Genomic DNA, 19,879 nt, shown 5'->3' on the forward strand with positions numbered 1-19,879 from the left:
CCACCCAGGTGCCCCCAGATTCACAGTTCTAAAAAATAAATCATAATAATTCAAAATATGCATTAATTTAGGATGAGCCTAAATATCAAGGAAGATTTTTCATAGCATTAAACTAATGGAGAAGAGGGAAACACTCCTAGGTAGTTTTAAATTATTTTCAGCCATCTGACATGGGACCGACTTAGGTACAGCTAACCCAACTTATCTATTCATCGGAGAAGGGCAGCAAAACCACACTCTAAAACCTACCTGCTGGTATTTTGTTACCAAATACTTGAAAACAAAACTTAAACTAAACATTTTGGGAGAGGCTCTACCAATTCGCTTTTAGTTTCCTTTCGTCAGATGACACTTTGTTCCCTTCATCTTTCTGCACTTAGGTGCCTATTTCCCTTACAAGACAATCTGAGAATAAGAATCTCTTTATCACTTGTTTAATAAAATTGGGGACAACAAATATATTTAGTTTTCTCTGCTCTTTTTTTGCACTTTATCAAGTGGTTCCCATTAGGCTTATTTGCCCGTTCGTTCGTTCATGAAATGTGTGCCCTCACAAAGCTTACAGCCTCATTTAGTTTCATTCAACAAAGATGAACAAAAAACAAAAAATAAAAAAATCCTGAAAACAGAAACAAAGATGAACCAGACACCAGATCTATGTCAAATGCTGGACTAAACGCTGAAAGAAAGTGAGAATGAGTAAAATCCAAACTCTGCCCTCAGAGCATCCACGATCTAGAAGGAAATTCACAGAGATAACACAAACCTGAAATAAGCCACACAGAAATAGTGAATTCAAACAGAAGTGATTCACTTTTGGAAGCATGATCAAGGAGGCTGAAGGTAAATCGTGAGCCATTTTGAAAGACAATGAAGACTAGGTTAACAGGATGGAGAAGAGTATTCCAGGCACAGGAAACAGAACGTGAACAGGCACAAGAGACATGAAACATGGCTATGAAGTGATACTGCTAAAACAGAAAAGACATGTGGGGAGAGCAGGTGAGGCAGGAGGCTTGACTGCAGGCGGGGGACAATGGTTAGCTCATGACTGACCTTGCTCAGGTCAGCCTCCTCTTATATGGATAAAAGAAAACTTGATAGATCACTGCGAATACAAGAGGTGAAAAATGATGAGAATTTTTTAATCCTTAAAAGACTGGGCAATTAGGAGTTTGTTACCTTAAGGGAAGCAGTTTCAGTACAGGGAGGGCATAGAAACCATAGCACAGGGAATGAAGGAAATGAGTGAAGACTGAGTATAGACCATGCCTTTGAGAAGCTCAGATGAAAGCAGAAAAGATAGGACAGGTGATGAAGAAACACCAAGTGTTCAGAAAGAACAGTTTTAGATCTTGGTCTTTCTTAAAAAGGACAAAAGAGAAATGTGTAGGCTGAATTTGGGGGTGAGGCAGGTGGAGGAGGTTAACAACATACCAACAAAACAAGTCTAAAGAGGAAAAGCTCTTGAACAGCTTCAAAGAACCTCTTAGGATTACTAGCTTTCTCAATTTTTACAAGTTTATTTTTTATTGTTTGTTTGTTTGTTTTTAAAAAGAGCAGGGGAGGGGCAGAGAGAGAGCAAGAAGGAGCAGAGGAGGAGAGAGACAGACAGAGAGAGAGAGAGAGACAGACAGAAAATCTTAAGCAGGCTCCACGCCCAGCTCAGAGATTGATGCAGGGCTGGATCTTACAACCGTGAGGTGATGACCTGAGCCGAAATCAAGAGTCGGACGCTTAACTAAGCCACGCAGACACCAGTGTTTATTTGTTTATTAAAGCCCATTTAACTTCTTTGTGGATTCCTAACACCATCAACAGAAAGCTTCCTTTTTAGAAAAACCCCCACTATACCCAAATCTTGCCAGATTCTCAGACATTTCAGGTACCTGGGACTTTAGTTTGCTTTGTTTTCTAAATCTCTCTCATCTTCAGCATAAATGTACCCCAATAAAACATAATTACTCTGTGGGATATATTTTTCCCTCCAGGAATGATTAATTAATGAATGGATGAAGGTCTATTAATAAGCTTCTTTCTAAATAATTGTTTTTTAAAAATGTGATAGATATTCCAAATTTTTAAAAATTTCCAGTTGAAAATCAGTGAGAGACCTGTAATCCCATGTAGTTTCCATGTAGATGTAGTTTCTTGTTTATTACGTAAGCTAGCATGTAAATAGGTGTTATCAAAAGCTATTGATATCGGAAGCACATCATATCATATTAGAGCCACAGCCAGAGCAGGAAGCTGTGGTCAACAGATGTAGCAAGTAGGTTAAGCCTGAGGATGCACCTAATAGTGTGTATTTTTTCTGGGCCATTTTCCCATGCTATGGAGATACATAACTTTTTAACGAAATTAAATTACTTTTAGGTAGTTGCGCAACCTGCCTTTTTGCTAAATAGCTCATGAAAAACTTTCTATACCAATAAATACATATCTACATAATAATCATTTTTCAGGTTTGTAAAGTATTCCATTAAACAATCTTTTGCCACTGAAGTCATGAATGACAGCTATCTTGCCCGTAAAAACACTTCAGGGACATTGTCCAAGGCAATACAATTAAGCTAGACAGTCTCATCCTGTATGGCAGATCTAATTTCATTTATCATAAAGTATGCATACCTGTAATTTTATCTCACTTAACCTCCTCTGACCATTATGTACTATACCTTAGTGGATGCCTTCTTGGGATGAAAAGTAAGGAAAATAAGCTAATTAAAGTTTCAGAATGAGTCTGTAGAATTATAGTTCACCAATTCATAAATTTACTCTAAGCATTCCAAGTGCAAAACTTGACCGCGGCTGATAAATCCATTATCATAATACACCATGCCACAGTTTCACAGCCTACTAAGAACCACCCTGTTTCTCAGTCTCTCAACTGCACACTAAACTACACCCAAGTGTAATAATGTGGCATATCAACTTTTTGGTAGAAGATTAAAAAAAAAAAAAATCCAACACTGCCAAATGAAATGTGAATTCAGACTCCTGGTCAGTCCTTGGGTTATGCTTTTAGTGGGGCACTGCTTCCCCTTCACGTACCACATCACTTTGCTTCACCTTAAGAGCATGGCAGACCTTAAAATATCTAACCCAAATTCTTTACTTCACTATAGTCGTGACGCCAAAGATGTCTAAAACTGTGACTCCGTGTTACCAGTGAGTACAGCTTCAGAGCTGTCTATGTTGTCTATGAAAGAAATATATTGTATATGAGGCATGTTTAACGTTGGACAAAAAGTCCGTTTTCTCATCTACAGCCACACAGTAGCAAACAGGACTGCCCCTCCTGGGCATGGTCTACTGGACATAAACACAGCACTTGACAGGTCTTATCTAAATGCTCTAGCCCAAGAATTTTACGATTTTGATGAAAAAGTAGTTAAAAAAAATTAAGAACATACCGCTATTAAAAAAAAAATAAAATGCAAACATACATACACACATACATAAAAAGAAAACACTGCTATTTAGACTTAAGTACCTCTTTATGTGAAAATATTTCTAAGCACTTCTTCCTTGATTTGCAGTTTCTTACTGTCCAGAAATGTTGGCTTAAGCCAGTTGTCTATATCCTATGAAATCATGCATTCTGAAATTTACAAAAAAAAAAAAAAATCACTTTCCGCAATTACAATAACAGTGAAAAAAGCTCAACATTCACTATATCCTTTACTTCAATGGCTTCCAAGGAGAGTTCCACTCTTACTCCCCATCTCAACCCCTTCACAAACAAATTTGCATCCAACCCTACCTTTCCATATGGCAAGATTCCATTTGGGAAAATCTCAAAGCTTTAATGTCTCACTCACTCAAAATTCAGGAGGTAGATACATTTGCTCTTGAGTCAATGTTCTCCAAAAGCCAAGTCTCCCCACACCGAGATTAACAATCTTTTAAAGGCTAGTAATTTCCATAACCACCCTCTGAAATAGACAAACTGACACTTATCTCTGTTTACAGGACACGAAACTGAGCTGACTTGCTTGAGTTTCCACGGCCCAACCAGCATGCTAAGTCATACTTTCGGTACCCCTAATCTGTTGAGTCATGCTATCTTTACTCAAAAAAAAAAAAAAAAAAAAAAGGTATATTTCATGTCAACAGTATATGACACCATGCACAAATCATAGAAACACAACTTATTAAAATAATCGAAAACGATCATAGCCAAAACATGCCTTGTAACCACATCAGGGGGACTGAACCACAAAACTAAGCAGCAGGGCTAGTCTCGTCACCAAAGGGGCAAAAATTATTTTTAACTTCTCCTTCCCACCAAAAAGCAATGGATATTAGTCTCTTGAACAGAGTAGTTTTCATCAGAAGAAAATCACATATGCATGCTATCTTTCAACTGTGAATACACAAGTTTAAGGTCATTACTCAGCTGAATACAGAAGAGATTACCCCCATTATCTCTCCTCCTGAACACCTACAAAAGCTATTAACTTAAAGCAAGGCCTCACTAGGAACAAACTACTAGTACATCACTCTGCAAGCAGCCTTATAGCAGAATTTACACACCATTCCAACACATAACCAGGGATTGCCAGGATGTTGAACAGCAGCTACACAGAAAAGTTGCAAAGTTTCCAGATCACTAGCCTCTTCCACATTTAGTGCTATGGTGGTTTGCCCAGTGGTAGGTAACATGTGCTGTTTCTAAAAACCAAACTGCCTGGAGGTAAATCAGAACTGACTCTACTGCTCTGTGTGACTGTGGGCAAGTTACTTCGGTTCTCGGAGTCTCCATTGCCTCATCCATAAAAAAGAGTAACAGAGAGCCCCCAGCTCCCAGCTCATACGGTTGCTAAAGAATGGAGACAATATGGGTAATAAGTGTTTAGCACAGTGCCTGGCACCTAGAAAACACTTAATAAATATCCATTTACTATAGTTTCTACTGCCACAGCTATTACTACTCCCATCACCACCCAGGAAGCATGGTAGCATTAATGTACAGCTGGGGGGACTTACTTGTAACTTTGTTAAATAGATTTGATCTAACTGTTTTTGGTCCCAGGACCATGCCAATTAATGCCAATTAGTGACTCAGGCAATAAAAATGTCTGACACTTCTAATGTCATTCCTCCTTAACTGGAAGGTCTTTCCCCTTCTTCTCTAAATTTTATGTATTCTTCAATATCTTGCTCAGAATAAACTTCACAGATACCTCCTGCCATAATGGTCCTTTTCCTTTGAGCTGAGCTCAGGGTATCTACTGCCTAAAATTTTCAGCAGGCGATTAATCAGTCACGTTAGCATGGTATCATTTTTGTCCTACATGCCATTATTATTTAACTTTGGCCCAGTAATGTGATTTTCATGGGTTTATGTCTCATGGCCTTCGATTGTATAGCTCTTGAGGGTAAGGACCATATCATAATGTTTCTTTGTATCTATCAAGGACTGGACCTTTACACATAATCGGCACTCTATAAATGTGCTAATCAATGAGTTTTCTAATCACTTTTGATTGTGGATATCAAATGTATTTTACAAAACAAAAAAAAGCAGTTTTATTAATAAACTCTGAGACCAGAGTCCTTGTGAACAAAAATGTTTCATAGCTACTGAAACGCATAATTATGTCTACCTCTCCATGGAGATTCCAAAAATAAGAGATGAAATGATACAGCAATGAATCAGGAGCAGTCAGAAATATTTGCTACCTAGCACAAGTTAAATTCTCCTGCAAAAATATAGTCACAACAAATTTAATACTGATTATTTTAGTATCCATATTAATACTTCACATTTTATATGCAAAAGCTAGTGATTTATGCCATACTTGAGAACAGGCACTGTTTAGTAACGAAAGATGAATATATGTGCCTTTCTGGTGAGAATGTAAAATGGTATAGCTGCTGCAGAAAACAGTATGACAGTTCCTCAAAACATTAAACTTATAATTTACCATATGACCCAGCAATCCTACTTGTGGATACATAAAAAAAGGACTGGAAGCTTGGACTTGAAAAGATACTTGTGTATCAGTGTTCATAGCAGCATTATTCACAATAGCCGAAAGATGGAAATGACCCCAATATCCGTGGATGGATGAATGGATAAGCAAGATGTGGTGTGTATACAGATAATGAAATATTACTCAGCTTTGAAAAGAAATTCTGACACGTGCTACAACATGGGTGAACTCCGAAGACATAATGTTAAGTGGAAGAAACCAGATATAAAAGGACACATACCATATGATTACACTTATATGAGGGATCTATAGTAGCCAAATTCACAGAGAAAGAAAGTAGAATGATGGTCGCCAGGGACTGGGGAGAGCGAAGCATGAGGATTCCTGATTCATGGGGACAGAGTTTCAATTTAGGAACGTGAAAAAGTCCTGGAGATGGATGGTGTTGATAGTTGTAGAATAACGTGAATATACTTAATGCCACTGAACCATATACTTTAAAATGGTTAATGGGGTGCATGGGTGGCTCAGTGGGTTGAGCATCCGACTTTGGCTCAGATCATGATCTCACGGTTCGTGGGTTCGAGCCCCGCGTCAGGCTCTGTGCTGACAGATCAGAGCCTGGAGCCTGCTTTGGATTCTGTGTACCCACCTCTCTCTGCCCCTCCCCCACTCATGTTCTGTCTTGCTTTGTCTCTCAAAGATAAATAAATGTTTAAAAAAATTTTTTAAATGGTTAAAACTGCATTTTATCTTATATTTTACCACGATATAAAATATTTCAAAAAATTATGGAACATATGCCATACACACACACAGTGTGTATATATATATTTATATTTTTATATATTTACATATTACATATTAATATATATGTATTATATATGTATATGTATTCTATATTTATAATATTATAAATATATTTTTATATATTTATATATTATAAGTTTATATTTATATATTATAAATTTATATTTATATATATGTATATTTATATATATATAAATAAGATGAACATAGAGCAAGTCCCAAAATTCTGGTTATTACTCCTCCAGCACACTTACCAAATTAGTGCCAACAATTCACTTAAGAATGTGAAACAGTGAGTAAAGGATAAACTAGCCAAGTCTCAATAAATCCATTTTGCGAGAGGTTTGATTTATAAAGTATACAATCTTCATTAATCGCTTTCTTGGACTCCTTTACTAACAATGTTCATGTGGACAAACAGCACTAACGGATAAGGGGCTAACAGAGTCAGCATTTCTAAAACTTCCAGAAGAAAAGGAAAAAGAAGAAAAGAAAAGAAAAGAAAAGAAAAGAAAAGAAAAGAAAAGAAAAGAAAAGAAAAGAAAAGAAAAGAAAAGAAAAGAAAAACTTCCAAAGGGCACTTGACTTTATAAAACTCATGCCTTAAATTACTAATAGTACCTATGAGAAACTGTGTTCATCACACAAGAGTCACAAGAATAAGGATTTAATAATTTACATTTGTTTTCAACATTTGAAGAGTTATAATTCTTTCCTAAAATTCTTTGCCCATTTAACTATGAACTAAATAACAATACTGTGATAATAAGTAAAAACCTTCTCAAATAAGAAGTGTTTTTACTGAGATGATGGCATCTGACAATCAGAACTGAGCATCTGAGACATCCTTGGTATTATTCTTTTAAAATGTTATGAAGACATGTGCAAGCATGGGAGAAAAGAAAAAGGACTGAAGACAAGGGTTTCCTGAAACACTGCGTCTCTCACAAGACTTCATAGCGTAGTCGAGTGTCATTATTATAGAATTCATTATTTGCAAATTCACCTATTCAATAAAGTTTGTTTGTGGCCCCCAAATCCATACTTGCAGCTCACGGGCACGTGCAGATATTAAGTTGAATCGCCCACCGTGCACGTATCCAGCTGAGATAGAACAAGGTAGCACTCTGCCATCCTGCTTCAGCTCTCACACTGTAAGCAAGCACCCTTTTTGCGATTTAGCACCATGTTTTTCATATTCTTCTGTTTTCATTATTACGATGGCTCTGAAGTGTCCTGCAGAAGTGCTGTCTAGTGTTCTTACACACAAGAAGCCTGTGATGTGCCTTATGGAGAAAAGACTGTTAGATACGATTTACTCAAACACGAACCGTACTGCTATGCACTCTGAACTCAAAGTTAAGAGATCAACAATATATGTTGAATAAAATGTCTTTAAACAGACACACATATAAAACAAGGTTATGTATTGATCAGTTGACAAAAATGTGACCAGAACTGGCAGGAACCTAACCTTGTATCTCCCACAGGAGCAATGGTTCCACATTGACTCATTCAGTGTTCACGGCAACTCTATATAAGTACCGTAAGTACAAAGTGTACTTTGTTAAAGAAAACAACTCGGGGGGTTGGGAGCGGCTGGGAAGAGAGGGGTGGAGATCAATGGAATCGAAAAGACGGCCCAGAAACAGGCCCATGTAAATATGGCAGGAAATGGCAAAGAGATCAGTAGGAAAACATGAAACTTGAGTAACTGATCCTGGGACAAGTGATTATCAATATGAGAAAGGGAAAAGTGAATACTTCCCTCACAACATAGAAAAACTCAACTCAAGCCTTATCCTTATGAAAAGAAAACAGTTATTTTTTTCTAACAGGAGAAGAACTTTAAAATCTTGATTTAGGGAAATATTTCATAAACATAAAGAACCATAAAGGAAAGGTTGGCCAGTAAAATAAAAAAAACTTTTGATCAAAAGACATTAAACATGAAAACACATAAGACAGAAACTGGAAAAAGATGCTTCCAACACATGTAACTAATACGGAGAATTCCTAAAAATAGTGAGAAAGAGAAAAACAATCCAATAGAAAATGACAAAAGATATGAACACATTATTTAACAGAAGATGAAATTCCAATGACTAATACATATATGTAAAAGATGTTCAAGCTTAATAATATTCAGAAACAAAAATTAAAATATCAATGGAATATTATTTTATATAAATTAGCAAAACTTAAAAACTCTGACACTACCAAAGTACTGGAGAAAATGTGGAAGAACACAAACTCTTCCATTGATACTGGGAGTACAAATACCTTAATAAAAACTGGTAAAAATACCTTGGAAAACACTTTATCACTGTCTAGTTAAGTTGAAGATGCACATATCCTGTGATATGGCAATTCTACTTCTCAGTGTAAACTGTATAGGAACTTGTACAAGTGTACAAGGAGACAAGCGTAAGAATGTTCACAACAACAATACTGTGTTAAATTATGAAAATCCTGACCAAATAAAGGCCTTTACATCCAAGAACAGGCTTGAATAAATTATGCTATATTCATAAAATGCAATGTTACACAGCAATGGAAACTAATAGTTCTCTGGTTTTCTCATCAACATAAATGACTTTTAAAATCAAGAAATCTGAGACACAAATAAATGGAAACATATTCCATGCTCATGGATTAAAAGAATTAATAGTTAAATGTTCATGCAACTCAAAGTAATACAGATTCAATGCACTACCTATCAAATTCCAAAGGCATGCTTCACAGAACTAGAACAAATAATTCTAAAATTTGTATAGAACTACAAAAGACCTGGAATAGCCAAAGCAATCTTGAGAAAGAAGAAGAAAGCTGGAAATATCATGCTACCTGATTTCAAACTAGACTATAAAGCTACAACAATCAAAACAGTATGGTACAGACAAAGGGGATTAAGAGTACACGTATCCTAATGAGCACTGAGAAATGTACAGAATTGTAGAATCGTTATATCGTACATCTGAAACTATCATAACACTGCATGTTAATTATACTTCAATTTTTAAACAATTGATTTGAATTTGGTATAAAAACAGATACACAGATCAGTGGGACAGAACTGAGAGCCCAGAAATAAACTCACACATATATGGACAATTAATCTCTGACAAAGAAGTATACAATGAGGACAGTCTTCAATAAATAGTGCTGGGAAAACTGGACAGCTACATGCAGAAGCATGAAACTATATCACTATTTTACAACTCAAATGGATTAAAGGCTTGAATGTAAGACCTGAAACCACAAAATTCCTGGAAGAAAACATAGATGGTAAGCTCCTTGACTCAGTCTTAGCAATGTCTTTGTGGATCTGACTCCAAAGGCAAGGGAAACAAAAGCAAAAATAAACAAATGGGACTATGTCAAACTAAGAAGCTTATGCACAGTCAAGGATATCATCATCAAAACGAAAAGGCAGCCTACTGAATGGGCGAAGAGATTTGCAAACATGTATGTGACGAGGGGTTAATACCCAAAATATACAAAGAACTCACACAATTCAACAACAACAAAAAATCCAAACAACCCAATTAAAAAATGGACAGAGGATCTAAATAAACATTTCTCCAAAGAAGACACACCATATGGCCAATAGGCACATGAATGCTCATCATTACTATTAGACAAATGTAAACAAATCAAAACCACAATGAGATATCATTTAACACCTGTTACAATGACTATTATCAAAACGAAAAGAAACAGCATGTGTTAGAGAGGATATGGAGAAGAGGGAACCCTCATAACGCTGTTGGTGGGATTGTAAATTAGGGCAGCCACATGGAAAACAATATGGAGATTCCTCAAAATATTAAGAAAAGAACCACCATATGATCCAGCGATCCTACTTGTGGATATTTATCCAAAGAATACAAATATACTAATTCAAAAATATATGCACCCTTATGTTCACTGCAGCATTATTTACAATAGCCAATATATGGGAACAACCTAAGTGTCCACTGATAGATAAATGGATAAATAAGATGTAGTATATTTATACAATGGAATACTATTTAGCATAAAAAAGAATGAAATCTTGCCATTTGGGACAACATGGATAGACTTCAGGGTATTACACTAAGTGAAATAAATCAAACACTGCATGATGTCACTCAAATGTGGAATCTAAAAAACAAAACAAATGCCCAAACAAAACAAAAATAAACTCATAGAGAGGATTGTGGTTACGGGGGTGGGAAATGGGTGAAGGGGGTCAACTGATTGGTGATGGATGGTAACTAGACCTGTGGTAGTAACCACTCTGTAGCGTATGCAGATGTGAATTACAAAGCTGTATACTGGAAATTTATATTAAAAAAAAAAAACACTGTATTTCAAGCTGTATTACAAAGCTGTAATCATCAAGACAGTATGGTTCTGGCACAAAAACAGACACTCAGATCAATGGAACAGAATAGAGAACCCAGAAATGGACCCACAAACATATGGCCAGCTAATCTTTGACAAAGCAGGAAAGAACATCCAATGGAATAAAGACAGTCTCTTCAGCAAATGGTGCTGGGAAAACTGGACAGCGACATGCAGAGAAATGAGCCTGGACCAGTTTCTTACACCATACACAAAAAGAAACTCAAAATGGATGAAAAACCTACATGTAAGACAGGAAGCCATCAAAATCCTCAAAGAGAAAGCAGGCAAAAACCTCTTTGACCTTGGTAACAGCAACTTCTTACTCAACACACCTCCAGAGGCAAGGGAAACAAAAGCAAAAATGAACTATTGGGACCTCATCAAAATTGCACAGCAAAGGAAACCATCAGCAAAACTAAAAGGCAACTGACAGAATGGGAGAAGATATTTACAAACCACATATCAGATACAGAGTTAGTATCCAAAATCTATAAAGAACTATCAAACTCAACACCCAAAAAACAAATAATCCAATGAAGAGATGGGCAAAAGACACGAATAGACACTTCTCCAAGGAAGACATCCAGATGGCCAACCGACACATGGTAACAAGCTCAACATCATTCATCATCAGGGAAATACAAATCAAAACCACAATGAGATACCACCTTACACCTGTCAGAATGGCTAACATTAACAATCCAGGCAACAACAGATATTGGTAAGGATGTGGAGAAAGAGGATCTCTTTTGTACTGCTGGTGGGAATGCAAACTGGTGCAGCCACTCTGGAAAACAGTATGGAGGTTCCTCAAAAAATTAAAAATAGAACTGCCTTACGACCCAGCAATTGCACTACTAGGCATTTATCCAAGGGATACAGGTGTGCTATTTCGAAGGGACACATGCACCCCCATGTTTATAGCAATATTATCAACAATAGCCAAAGTATGGAAAGAGCCCAAATGTCCATCAACAGATGAATGGATAAACAAGATGTGGTATATATACACAATGCAGTATTACTTGGCAATCAAAAAGAATGAAATCTTGCCATTTGCAACTACGTGGATGGAACTAGACAGTATTATGCTAAGCAAAATTAGTCAGAGAAAGATAAATATCATATGACTTCACTCATATGAGGACTTTAAGACACAGAACAGATGAACCTAAGGGAAGGGAAGCAAAAATAATATAAAAACAGGGAGGGGGACAAAACATATGAGAGTCTTAAATATGGAGAACAGAGGGTTATGGGAGGGGTTGTAGGAGGGGAGATGGGCCAAATGGGTAAGTGGCATTAAGGAATCTACCCCTGAAATCACTGTTGCACTATATGCTAACTTGGATGTAAATTAAAAAAAAATAAAAGATATTCAATAAAAAAAACACTGTTGAAAGGATAAAATAATTGTAAAAATATTTACAGTAAATTCCACTTCTACAAAATTCAAAAACAGAATTAATCATATTGTTTACGGTCACATATATATGTAATAAAAACTGTAAAGAAGTTAAAGAATAATAAACACAAAATTCAGGGTTGTGGCATCCTTGGAGGGTGGGGATGTATCATCAGCGAGGGGCACAAAGGGGGCAAAAACAGAACTCTCAGGTCTCTCTTTCAAACCTTCTCTTCCTCTACCAGTCCCCTATTTCTCTCTTCCTCTCACAGTCCCATGTAATTAATCAGCAAGGTCTATCAACAGTCCAAACACCCTGACTCCACTCAATTCTTTCTGTCCGCATTACTTTACTCTGGTTTAAGCCTTCATCAACTGCTCACTGGGACTGCTCCAATAGCTTCCTTCCTGATCTCTCATGACTATACAATCCCTCCTCCACAACAGAAGCCAAGTGATCTTTTCAAAATTTAAGTCAAATCATGTCCCTTAAATTCACCAAAGGCTTCCCTTCACACTTAGAATGAAATCCAATCTCTTTATCATGGTCTTCAGGGCTTCCTTGAATCTGTTCTCTGCTCACCTTGCTCACCGAACCTCCTCCCACCCACTAGATTTCAGCCAGCCTGGCTTTCTACTTCTCAGAACTGCCAAGCTGATTCCCTCTTAAGGCATTCCCAGGAATGCCTTTTACCTGGCTCTTGGTTTTGCTGGCTTCATCTCAGTATCCAAGCCTCAAACAAATTCAAACACAAATGTTACCTTCTCGATGAGCTGCCTCTGGCCAACCCATCAAAAAGAGCCCCATTACTACCATTAATCACCATTACTTCAGCCACTTTCGTTCTTTACACCACTTACTACTACATGTTTAGTGCTTGAGTCCCTCTCCTAAGTCCCACAAAAGCTGAGATTTGTCAGTCCGGCTCAGTGTTATGGAGAGGAGTATCTGGCAAAGGGCAACAAATATTTGTTGAATGAATAAAAAAGTGAATTTTACTTTGATTAAACATGATGTAATATCTTCTAGCAATGAGATGAAAATCAAGTATACCAGTGATGAGTATGACAGAATCAAAAGAGAAATTTTGAAAATCACTAGAAAAGCATTAACCTCAGATGACCTTTAAATAATCTTTTCTTAACAGTGCTAGTAATAGATCACATTCCTAAGGACCATGAATGAGTTATTAGTAAAAGTTTCACATAGCCAGTTTTGGAAATGTGTCATCTTGTTTACCTCTGTTTCTAGAAGAGCCCTGTGATTAAGAGCTCGGGGCTTCAGTTCAGCCTGAGTTCAATTACGAATCTGCACTGGACTTCGAGCAAGTTACTTACCTCTTTACGCCTGCTTTCTCATTTGTAAAATGGAACTATTAATAGCTATTCCGTAGTCATTAGAGTCACCGTGAAGATTAAATGGAAGTGTTTAAAGCATTTGGTTGTGTCTGGCATGCAGTAAGTGGTCAACAGATCATGCTGGGGAAAGTCCAGACAAATGGGACAGCTTAGAAGAGTCAACCACCAGACATCCTCTGCCTCTAGCAGAGGTGGACTAACTACCTACCATGTACCTAGAACACAAGCCAGGACCAAATCCGTTCCCTGCCAAAAAGAAGTCCAATGTACACACAGGTAGTATGTAAGGATGGGAAAAGCACTCTGAGAACACCAAAGCAGTGACTCCTTTCACCGAGCTTGGCCACACACGAAACTGAGTCTTAAACGAGTCACAGGAATCCCCTAGATGAAAAAGGGGGAAAGCACGTGCAAAGGCCCAAGTAAGTCAAAGTGAGAAACTGGCTGGTGTGGTGTGTGTAAGCAGGGCTAGAAGATGATGCTGGGCGGGCAGGACCAGATGGAATGAGGCGAAGGCCCTCCGTTTAAAAGTCTGCAGTTTTCTTTAGGCAAAGGGGAGGTTAAAGGGGGTAATTTTAACATGCTAATTGAATTTAAGCACCATACAGGTCCCGTGTTAGTCTAAAATGGAAAATAAATGTTAAGCCTGAATCCTTGAAACCATGAGCAATTAACAATGACTGACGTGAAACCTATTCTCACCACTTTTTGTTACTTCCATAACCACTGCTATCATGCTGATCATTATGACCACAGCAGATAAAATTTATTGAGCTTACTACGTGCTTTGCACTCTGTTGTTTTACACATATTACCTCATTCAACTGTCACTTTCCCTTATGAATGATACTATTATTACTGCCACTTTATATATCAGAAAAGCAAAGTTAATGTCAGATGGCTAATGAGTAAAGGTAACAGAATTCAAATCTAGGCTGCCTGACTGCTAAGCCCTAAAATTAAACCAATCTGCTGAACTGGTATTACTCAGCTCATTTACATCATTTGCACCAAAATTACGTGTGTACCTACTGTAATTTAAGGCATCATGCTAGGTAAGTGATTCTCAAATTTTACCGTACAGAAGACTCGCCTAGGCAAATTCTAAGATTCTGATTCAGTAAGTCTAAGGTGGAATTTTTGGAGACCTGCAATTTTAACCATAAATTCAGTCAATTCTGATTCACTTGGTCCATGAACTCTGATAAACCCTGTGCTAGGTGTCCTAGAGGTTCGAGGACATTTGGGCCTCCTGTCCTCTATGAATTTATAATCCAAAAGGGGTAAAAAAAAAAAAAAAAAAAAAAAAAAAAGAAAGAAAGAAAACACACAAATATCACAAAGCAATGTAGGAAAAGTAGTATTGGCAAAACAGGCAAGAAAGACTTCAAGGAAGAAGATGATAAAATGATGTAATAAAATGATGAGTAGGAATTCATGAAGAACACATTTCCCAGATTTTTAGGAATCAAGTTAAAAAAGAAAGTACAATGAGTAGACAGCTTGGCGGGAACAGAGGATCTGCATTTAGGAATGGAAAAACAGGGTCAGGATAAAAGTAGCCGCTCCAGAATACCGTCAATGTCAACTTAAACAGTGTAGACTTTATCCAGTGCTGGCACTAGGAAGTTAATGGTTTTGGAGAAGAGAAATGATAAATTAGGGCATTGTTCTTGGGAAGAGTACTCTGATGAAGCTGTGTGAGATCAAGTAGAATGAGAGTAACAGACAATGGGAACAGTGAGGCTGTTAGCATTCTAATTGCAAAGAAATCCAAGTCAAGAGAGGGTAACGAAAAAGATTAAAAAGGGAGGAATAGCAACTCTTAATGACTCATTGCATGTAGGGCAAAGGCAACAATCACGGCTGATCGCTTCACTCCTTAGGTCCTTCATCACTGTCAGTTTCTGGTTTCTTTTTAGAAATTCTTCTTATATGCCTAACTAGACTAAATATATAAAGAGTTCACTTACTTTAAAGATAGCCCACAATTAAGAGGTCAATAAATAGGCCTCTGACTAGCCAAAATACATGTCACATAGTTCATACACTAAAAAAAAGTATTAGTATACATATAATATACATATATAATTGAAAGAACATTATTCAGAGCTGCACAATCTTATTTTACACAAAGTTCTAACAAATATAAGCATCTAATTTCCAAACCCAGAGAAGTTTGGAAGCAAAAAGGGGAAGGGGAAAAGAGCCTACTATGGGTAGACAGACCTAAGAGTCTGAGGTTCAAGAGAAAAAAATGAAAACTATAAAAAAAGCACACACAATCACTCAGGGTAAATTCTCCACAACTGTTTATTGACAGGTACACATGATTCCCAGGAAAACGAAATTAATGAGACTCTTCCTTCATGTTTCAAGCAACTACCACAAAAAGAAAGCTTTTAAACATTCTTTAAAGCCAAGGATTTCAAAAACAAATATTTACCTGATTAAAAAAAAAAAATCATTTTTAAAGGATGACTGATACATGCCAACACAGACCCTCTCACCAGTACCCAGGATATAATCAATCAATCAATCAATAAAGATATAATTTACAACACACGAAGTTTGAAGATGATTAAGAATGTTTTCATAAGGCTTCTCATCAAGAATATGGCTCCAGTGATGAAGTTTAATTTGGGCAATTCTTTTCTGATGGCTATGGCTTGGAATTCCAAGTTCCAAATAATATGAAGGCATCCTCAACAAAAATTAACACCAATAAACTGGTCTTAAATACAAACCCTATACATTTACCTCCCGAAATCAGGCAACATTATTTGACACTCAACATCACGTAACAACAGGCTGGGTGACAACCTTTAAAAAGACTTAAAACATAGCAACACATGAAGGTCTCTCTGTTCACCAATACTCACCAATATTCATTATAATACTGTTCATATGAAGACCTCATCTATTTTACAAACAGATAAAAACATTTTCGTGGGGGGAATTAAGATGTTAACTCAAAGTTATACTCAGACTTATGATTTAAGTTTAAAGTATATACTAAAACCATGTACCTGTATCTTTAATTATGTATAACTCTTATACCATGTATTATTGGATAAGAAGAGTTTAGGTTTCAGCTTGAGATTTTTTTCTAAATATGGCAGAAAAGCAAACCAATGTATATTTACAACACTATAACATTAACATTACCTTAAGTATGTTGTAGGGACAAATCAACTCAACAGGATTAGGCCTCTCATTTTCTTTGACACAGCAAAGGATGGAGAAAATTAAAGCATGCACGCACTTCAGAAGTTTTATAAAATGATCAGGCCACATTAAGATACCAAAGGTTAAGATTATGATCCAAAACACCAAATATGCTACATGTTATAAATATGTAAACAAATGAAGCGGTCAGTTGCACCTGGCTGGCTTGACACCCCCCCCCCCCAATCTACTTATAATCTCATCTCCTTATAATCATCGTAGCTCTGTAGAACCATACAACACCATTGTAACTTGTCAGGACACTAACTGAAGCCAAAGAACTGTGCCTTGGGACAGTGTTTTTCAAGCAGCAGCTTGTGACCCACAAATCAATTTGGTGGATTTCAGTCAGCATTTTTTAATAAAAGTGAATGGAACAGAATAGAACTTATCAGAATGTAACACATGTCCTAAGAGTAAACAGTGCTCTGCGAAACTTTTCACTCATTATATAGGTATGTACTAGATCATAATGTAAAAAGTGCTTCTTCATATGGGGCATGATGTGTAAAAAAAAAAAAAAAGTTTGCAAGCTCTTACCCTAGAGATCTAGCTCTAATGCCTCAGGACCCAAAGGCTGAGTGTTTTCATTAGTCCTCAGCACCTACATATAATCTCTTCGCTCCGAAGGGACTCTTGGAAACCAATTTCAGAGCTCCAGGGAAGCATACACAGAACGGGGACAGCCCCAGCTAAGCCAGTATCTGGACCTGAAAGGACCGCTAACTTGCCCGAACGACAACCCTAGGCGGTTGCCTACAAACTCCCAGTAACTTAGCAACCTTCAGACGACAGCTCCTCCTTCTTCCACTAGCTGTCAACCGTTCAACTCTTCCAACCAACTTTCCTCAACTGCAACTTCTAGGATCACTGTGCCAAGAGAAGACGGGATGAAATCTTCTCGTTTCACCAATTCCCAGAATGTCCTCCTAGGCGAGGATCTAGAACTCAATGCTCCCCATCCCCAACAAAGAATGAAGCTCCACGGAGATCCTTACATTGGCCCCCCTCCCAGATCCCAGGGCCGGGTACCCTCCTCTCAGGCCCCATCTTACTCCAATTCCCTCCTTCTCAAAGTCTCCCAATGTGAGGGCAAAACGATTCTCCCCAGGGCCCTTGTTAAACTACCGCGTCCTTTCATCAGCCCCTGGAAGGAGCAGGCCTAGCGTCCCAGCGGCCTGGAAATGCCCGCCCGCCCCGTTCCCCACCAAACCTCCCGGGGGACACGTCCTCTACTCCCCCCCAACCCCCACCCCATACACTGGTTCGAAGACAAAGTTTCCTATTTCCCCCGCAGCCCCAGACCCGTCTCCATCTCCTACCAGCCAGAGGGCATCTTTCCAACCCCCACGCCCCTAGGGCACGGCAAGAAGCCCGGAGCCTCCCAGGAACTCGGGCTCCCCCCCAACCCAGCCCTCCGCCTCCTCCCAGCCCAGGGCCCTCCCCGCGCCTCCCCAGCCAGGCCTGGCCCCGTCCTCCCTCCAGCCGCGGGCAGGTGGCCCAGCCCTCCCCTCCTCCCAGGCAGGCCTCGTCCGGCTCCGAGTTCTTCCCGGCGTCCCCCCCCCCCCCTCCCATACTGCGCCCCAGCAGGAACGGCCCTCCGCGCCTCGGCTCCGGAGGGGAGCTCCCGGGGCCTCGAGAAGCCGGCACTGCCGGCGGGCCCGGGCTCCACTCACCCCTCAGCCCGGGAGGCGGGGGAGCTGCTGCGGCGGCTCCTCGGGCTGCGCCTCTCCTCCCCCCTCCCGGCCACCGCCGTCGCCGCCGCCGCTCGGCCTCCGGCCTGGTCCCGGCCGGCCCCGGCCCGGCTCCGCTTCACCTCGTCCCCCACTCTGGCCGCCGGAGCCCAGTGTCCTGCATTGACCCGGAAGCAGCTTTCGCGGCCCAACAACAACACGTGACCCCGCCGCACGTGTCACGTCCGCTGCGTGAAGGGGAGGGGGCGCCGGCGGAGCGGGTCCTCGGCAACCGAGCTCGGGTTGCCATGGCGACGGGGAGGTCTTTAAGGGCCTGGTAGTCTCTACAAACACACTGCACCTGCTCTTTCTCTTGGCCCTCGTGAGGAGACACCTCAGGTGCCAAGGAAGAGTGAATTGTCACATCAGAGTGAGGTAGGGGCGGGTCAGAGCAGAACCTGGGCAGCTGGGAGGCTGCTGCCTTGCAGAAAGGAGCCTTGGGCTGAACCTTTCCGGACTGACCTGGAATTTTGTCCCGGCCTTGGCACCGGTTTGCTGCGTGACCCTGATTAACTCACTTCCTGCCTCTGGCTTCAGTTTCCTCACTAGGCGAGTTCACGGCTGTAATCTAATAAAGTCCCAGGATGCTTTTGCATCGGGATGTGGTCGCACTCACTCTGGCCTTGATTCTGCGTCTCCTTTGCAAGGGCCTCTGGCATCCTGAGTTTTCAAATGCTCCCAGCACCGATGGAGAGACCGCCGCTTTCCATTCATTGGGCACCTTCTAGGCACACTGTACATGGGCTGTTTCTAATGTTCACAACTCGCAAACGTAGGCATTTTGTAGAACCGAGAACTGAAGTTCACAGACGTTAAGCGATCTGCCCAAGACCGCCCAGTTAGGAAAAGTGATCCGGCTGAGATTTGAATCCAGGTCAGTCTGGTGCCAGAGTAAAAGTCCATGCACTTCACATTATGACATGCTATTGCTTCAGCCCCATACACCTTATCTGTGGCTGTTGGGCTGTGATTGCTTATGTACTTTTTTGTCCCTTTCTTTTGCAAGGGCG

The 19,879-nt window shown here is 39.4% G+C and overlaps 1 protein-coding gene across 2 annotated transcripts in view; it reads right to left on the reverse strand.

Moving 5' to 3' along the window:
- Window positions 1–19,007, reverse strand: part of TBCEL (tubulin folding cofactor E like) — a 76,117-nt gene extending 57,110 nt beyond the window's left edge. The window contains exons 1-2 of one of the 2 annotated variants that reach the window (XM_019468854.2): window positions 18,813–19,007; window positions 3,497–3,604 (exon numbers count right to left, since the gene is read on the reverse strand). The gene's annotated coding sequence lies outside the window, so the exon portion shown is untranslated. The remainder of the gene's footprint in view (window positions 1–3,496; window positions 3,605–18,812) is intronic. The other variant, XM_019468855.2, reaches the window with a different exon arrangement.
- Between the last annotated feature and the right edge of the window lie 872 nt (window positions 19,008–19,879).

The sequence above is a fragment of the Panthera pardus genome, unplaced genomic scaffold (assembly GCF_024362965.1).
Source record: "Panthera pardus isolate Hobbes unplaced genomic scaffold, ASM2436296v1 HiC_scaffold_12, whole genome shotgun sequence".
Lineage (NCBI taxonomy): Eukaryota > Metazoa > Chordata > Mammalia > Carnivora > Felidae > Panthera > Panthera pardus.